The sequence below is a fragment of the Amia ocellicauda genome, chromosome 14 (assembly GCF_036373705.1).
Source record: "Amia ocellicauda isolate fAmiCal2 chromosome 14, fAmiCal2.hap1, whole genome shotgun sequence".
NCBI classification, from domain to species: Eukaryota; Metazoa; Chordata; class Actinopteri; order Amiiformes; family Amiidae; genus Amia; species Amia ocellicauda.
In genome coordinates, this window is record NC_089863.1 from 35579402 (window position 1) to 35586180 (window position 6779).

A 6779-nucleotide genomic window follows, 5' to 3' on the forward strand; every position below is an offset into this window, starting at 1 on the left:
TGGAATGGGCTACAAGACCATCACCAAGCAGCTTGGTGAGAAGGTGACAACAGTTGGTGCGATTATTCGCAAATGGAAGAAACACAAAATAACTGTCAGTCTCCCTCAGTCTGGGGCTCCATGCAAGATCTCACCTCGTGGAGTTTCAATGATCATGAGAACGGTGAGGAATCAGCCCAGAACTACATGGGAGGATCTTGTTAATGATCTCAAGGTAGCTGGGACCATAGTCACCAAGAAAACAATTGGTAACACACTACGCCATGAAGGACTGAAATCCTGCAGCGCCCCCGCAAGGTCCCCCTGCTCAAGAAAGCACATGTACAGGCCCGTCTGAAGTTTGCCAATGAACATCTGAATGATTCAGAGGAGAACTGGGTGAAAGTGGTCTCAGATGAGACCAAAATCAAGCTGTTTGCCATCAACTCAACTCGCCATGTTTGGAGGAGGAGGAATGACCCCAAGAACACCATTCCCACCATCAAACAAGGAGGTGGAAACATTATGCTTTGGGGCTGTTTTTCTGCTAAGGGGACAGGACAACTGCACCGCATCAAAGGGACGATGGACGGGGCCATGTACCGTCAAATCATGGGTGAGAACCTCCTTCCCTAAGCCAGGGCATTGAAAATGGGTCAAATACTTATTTCCCTCATTAACATGCAAATCAATGTATAACTTTTTTGAAATGCATTTTTCTGGATTTTTTGGCTGTTATTCTGTCTCTCACTGTTAAAATACACCTACCATTAAAATTATAGACTGATCATTTCTTTGTCAGTGGGCAAACGTACAAAATCAGCAGGGGATCAAATACTTTTTTCCCCCACTGTACATACATATATATGGAAAAGAAACATTACAAGTATAAATCACAATAAGATGTAATAAAGTACAGATAAACAAAATGTAATAAAATGTGATCTTTTTGAAAATGCAGGGACGTCACTGGAAAAGATGATGTCTGGATGGCAGCATATGTTGCTCCAAAATGTGTACATCTCTTCTGCAAAAATGGTGCCCTCACAGATGTGCGAGTTACATGACAGACAGACAGACAGACACTCACACCCACACACACACACTTTCACAGACAGACATACACACACACACACACACTCACTTTCACACAGAGACAGGCACACACACGTACAGACACACACACTCACTTTCACACAGAGACAGACACACACACACACACACATACATACATACATACATATGGAAAAGAAACAATACATTTATAAATCACAATAAGATGTAATAAAGTACAGAAAAACTAAATGTAAGAAAATGTGATCTTTAATACACACAAATATGTATGGCTGGTCGGATGCGTCTTGGACTCGGGTTCCTCTTCATTACGTATAACGCTTTTGCCTTTTGCTAAAGCTTTCCGTGGAGGGGATCGTGGGTGAGTTTGTACCATTTTTGGGAGGATCTGCCTTGTTGGGGCGGAGCTGTGATCCAGGTGAACAGCAGATCGGGCATAGGTGGGCATGTGGGCAGAGGAGTAGGAAGGCCGGTCAAGCAAATAAGCTTGCTAAGGTACGCAGCAGCAGCAAGCAGCCCCCCCATCCAGCCAGCCAGCCAGTCTGGCTGGCAGTGACTGAGTGGTTGACAGACGGCAAGCAACGGAATGTACGTGCTCTGTGATGTCATAGCAGTCAGCTGAGAGAGGCTCGTGATGTCATCGCTGAGCTGGGTGGCTGGCTGGCTCTGTGTGTGTGTGTGTGTGTGTGTCTATGTCTGTCTGTTTTTCTGTTTGTCAGTCTGTCTGTCTGTCTCTCTCTCTCTCTCCCTCTCAATTCTATTCATTTGTATTGTCAAAGCAATTGGACATACATATATATATATATATATATATATGTATGTAGCGTAAGGTACACTTTTAAATTTCAATTAAAGAAGTGAATTCATAGTATCACCTTATCACGAATCCTGGAGTCTTGTAGAACTCAATTTCTGTAATAATTGGACGCAGACACCAATTCCAAAGATATAAATTGTCAAATTTATTTAAAAACAAAGACTAAATGTAGCACTACACTAATTATACAAAAGGGAAAAACTAATTAAAATTCAACTCTAGATCAACAAATCAAAGACAAATCACTTCCGTGACCAAATCAAAGACCATGGGATCACATAGGATAACACACAAATCGTTAAACAAAAAAGGTTATAAACACATTGACTACAATACCGGTTAGTAATTCTAGGAATCACTAAGAAACAGTTGAAAGTGCTAAATTGCAGTTTCAGAAGATGAAAAAAAACAGTAACTGATGGGATATGTAGTACTTTATACTCGAGTGGTCTATGCGATTACACCCTGTTGGTGTTATTAAGAACGCCAAGTACCAGAATGCAGAGCGGGACTGTTTTTTGTGCCGTGACTTGTCGGGGGAAAAACGCGCAGAAAAAACGGACGAGAAGGTGAAGGTAGTATGGCGGTGATGCACGCGTTGGTGAAGTGGGAAAGTGGGGTCGACAAAGACTCTTACAGCGTGATTCCCACTGCTTGCTTTCGCAATTTTGATTTATTCAGCATTGCTGATGATGACGAAGAGACGACTCGAAACTTCAGAGCAGAGTGGAGAGACACGAACAAACCTCCAAAAGGTGGATGGCCTGTCCATGAAGCGCAGATCATTATGACTGGTAACAATGTTTATTTAAAAAAAAAAAACATTAAAGTCTTTACATGCTATTTGATATATACAATCACAGTATATTTGAAATGAATGTTTAAGTTATTAATGTGTTGTACTTCTAACATACTCTTATAACATGGTAGGTGGTGGTGAGGGCGCTAAAACTCGTCATACTTGACTGGCATTTGTAAGAACGATTTATTGTGTGTTGTGCTTTACAATAAAATCCCCCAAATCACAAAATAAATTAAACCAGATATAATTTAACTTCAGTTTTGATTCAGTGTTGGCTGTTCATCTTAATTTGTATGGTCAAAGCACAGTATTTTTATGACAAATAAATATAATCCCCAAATATCTGTGGACATAATGCAGGGTTTTATTTATTTTATTTTAGGAAAAGAAGGCGAACTAAGAAGAAAACTTAATGACCTAACAAAAATGCCCTGTCCTAAAATGAAGAGAGTACCTAAACCAAACAAAAAACTTCAAATTTCAGATGATAGTGACCTTGATGAACCACAGTTACCGGTGAGATAATTACTGCAAATATAAAATAAATGTATTGCAGGATTGTTTTTTTTAAATCATTTTCATTATATATATATATATATATATATATATATATATATATATATATATATATATATATATTCATTTTAAACTCTTTTTCTCTCTGAATACAGCACAAAATAAGAGAAAACCGATGGAGCTTCAAGAATTAGATCCCGTCATATTCTACAGACATTTAAAGAGTCCAGTGAAGTTGAGCTACAGCAAAAAGTTAAGCAGCTCGAAAAGGAAAACACAAGACTTAAAAATGAAAACCAATGTCTTCGAAACCGTATGGTTGATGGTAAGTTTTTTTATTTATAGCAAATAATTCCTTACCTTGATAAATGTTATTCTTCAGTAATTTAGATTCCAGAGTAATGTATTATAGTTGATCATACTGAAGTAATCTAGAACCACAATACAGACTCTTAATGTGCACTGTCTAATAGTTTAATAATACTGATTATTAAATAAAGTTTTTCAACATAACTTCATAATCCTACATTAATGACTATATGCATTACATTAGACCTGGAAATTCTTGTATTTTATCTTTTTTATTTTTTTTGTAGCTAATGTTAATGACCCACAAAAAGGTCAGTTTGCCAATAACATAGAGCAAGTCTCTCAAGTATAATTGCAGGCATTGATGGTTTTGTTTTCACTTTGCATTAAATATATTACTAGAAATGATTATCATTTAATACTAAGGTTTTTTTCTCCAGAGATTCCAGACCTTTTGGACAATCTGAAAAAAATTGTAACAAAAGCCACATTTATCAGCAATGAAGACAAAAGTGTGTCACCATCAAGTGGTTCTGACAGCCCCACAGCAAATTGTTCTGAATCTGACAAAGAATCACCAAAACAGGTATAACACTCTTAGTCTACAATATTACAAAGACAAGGTAAAAATATATATATTGAAAACAAATATTGGTTGTAAACAATCTAATGATGCTACATTATCAGTTATATTCATAGTTAAAGTTGATAATAAGAATGTAATTGAATTATGGGTGTCACAGATTCACTGACTTTATTATGTCTGTAAATTAATAAACTTAGAATTGAGACATACTGTGGTCTTTAATAACACATTTCTGTAACAAAATCACAGCCTTACTGATAATGTATTCCACTTAACATAATATAAGAATAGTTTGGGGATAAACTTGTTTTTTATTTACCATTGTCTTTTAGGTGGAAATATTCCCAGGCACTGGAGTTTACATTGACAAACTGTCCTGGATCCTTGCAGAGAGGTGCAGCACGAATACGTCATATGCAAGAACCCTGACGGTTGCTGTCTTTGACTTTCCAACATTACTAAAGAGCAATCTTCGTGGTGGTGGCAGCAAGAGAGATCCAACTTCGGAGACATTAAGATCCTCATTGATGTTATTGAGGATCATATACAGCTGCCTTCGGAAGGACACGACGTGTTTCAGTTGCGGGGCTTTGCAGCCCAGCGGGACCCTCTTAATGCCGGACATCAGCTGCCCGAGCCGGTGCGGATGAACGGAGGGACGTTAGACAGCGTTACCTTCCGGGCAGGAGCAGCGAGCGGCAACACCGGGGTGAAAGTGTCGTCTAACACTGTGCCATTAGCCACTAGCTGATTGAGCAGATCAGTGGTTTTTAAGAAGATAACAATGGCAGCAGACTTGATATTTTCACACCCTGCTACCTCCCCAACCGCTAACACACACTGCTCTAGGGGGCAGAACTGCACCGGAGCGATCTTGACTCCATGGCGTCGGGTCAGTTTTTCAAAAGACGCATTCAGGGGGTCCGACCCCCCGACCCGGGAAGAACTACCGGTACTCCCCCCTCCCCTCCCCTGTTCCCCCACAATAAGAAAAGCACTGAAAACAGAAGACAAAATAAACAAACTGAAAAAAGTAAAGCAACAAAAAAACGCAGCCAAAGGACAGAGCTCTCAGCAGCACTCCCGCTCACTGCAGACCCCTCCCACACACTCCCAGCTGAGAGAGAGAGAGAGAGAGAGAGAGAGTTAGTGTCTGTCTCTCTCTCTCTCTCTGTAGATGCATCATAGGGAACATATGTAACAATCTCTCTTTTTGTTTACCAAAAATGAGAATGAACGTATTTCAAGTGGGTGTTGCCTTGGTTGGAAACGTTTTAAGATTATTTATGAAGTGTAAAGTGGATTTGTCTCAGTTCTCCGTAGTTTTCAATGTATGTGCCATTCAGTAGCGTTCATGTTACAGATGTGCCCTATGCAGTGGTAGGGTCAATAAAATGTCAGTAAAACTTTATTTTAGCAATTATGGAGGGGAAGAACTGCAAATAGAGGGTCCCCACTAATTATCTAACTTACCAACAACGTTTCAAATTAGGTCTTGCGAAGCTGCCAAATAATGCTGTATAATCGTATGTGTCTTCATACACCGGCTGCTATAGTCTGATAGCTTTGATTATATATATATATATATATTTTCTCGTGAACCACAAATGCTATTTGCTTGATTTTTACAGAGTATGTTATAAATACCATTCTTATGAAGCCTGACAAATTGTATGCTGTAATTATGAATATTTTCAAATCATTTGTTTGTTTTTCCTAACATGTTACAAATGTTCCCTATGTGAAAGATGCATTATATCTTAATAACGTCTAAACAATTAAAGATATACAGATTATTATTTTTGGTAAAGTTATAATACATTGCTATTAACTATGTGTGTCAGTAAAAGTTTAAATTTCTTAAACGATTTTTATTGATCTTGCAAAATAAGTGTTTAGGGAACATTTGTAACATAGAGGTGGGTTAGCCACCGGCTAAGGGCAGCGGCTCCGGCTCCAGCACCGTCACCATGTCGCTGGAAAAGCGCTAAGTGAGCTCACAGTGAGCTCAGTGTAATGTCTGCTCTGGTGAGCTCACAGTGTGACCTAGTCGTGAGTTCACGTCTTCACTGGGTAGTCCTTGACAACTTAATTGACTCAAATTTTGGGCTTAATTGGTCAAAATGACCATTGGTTGAAGGTACTCAGGGACTGATGTGTAGAGAGACTTATTAAACCTGCAGGATTGTGGTTTTCCCAGATCAGAATTAACCAGATCACCACAAAGGAACATGGTAGGTGCTATTGCAACACAGATTACACAAATACATTGAAATCCAAGTTTGCAGTGGTCCTTGGGCCATTGGGTGGTGATCCAGATCACTTCAGCAGGAATTTTGCAGTGGTCTGGACTACAACTCTCTCTCTCTCTCTCTCTCTCACTCTCTCTCTCTCTCTCTCTCTCTCAATTCAGTGCATTTGAATTGTCAAAGCAATTGGACATGCATACATACATACATACATATACACTCACCTAAAGGATTATTAGGAACACCTGTTCAATTTCTCATTAATGCAATTATCTAACCAACCAATCACATGGCAGTTGCTTCAATGCATTTAGGGGTGTGGTCCTGGTCAAGACAATCTCCTGAACTCCAAACTGAATGTCTGAATGGGAATGAAAGGTGATTTAAGCAATTTTGAGCGTAGCATGGTTGTTGGTGCCAGACGGGCCGGTCTGAGTATTTCACAAT

The 6779-nt window shown here is 39.2% G+C and overlaps 1 non-coding gene across 1 annotated transcript; it reads left to right on the top strand.

Moving 5' to 3' along the window:
• The first annotated feature begins 1342 nt into the window (after positions 1 to 1342).
• Positions 1343 to 1457, top strand: LOC136769180 (U5 spliceosomal RNA). Its single transcript, XR_010822138.1, has one exon. It is a non-coding gene; the product is annotated as a U5 spliceosomal RNA (small nuclear RNA).
• Positions 1458 to 6779: the final 5322 nt, after the last annotated feature.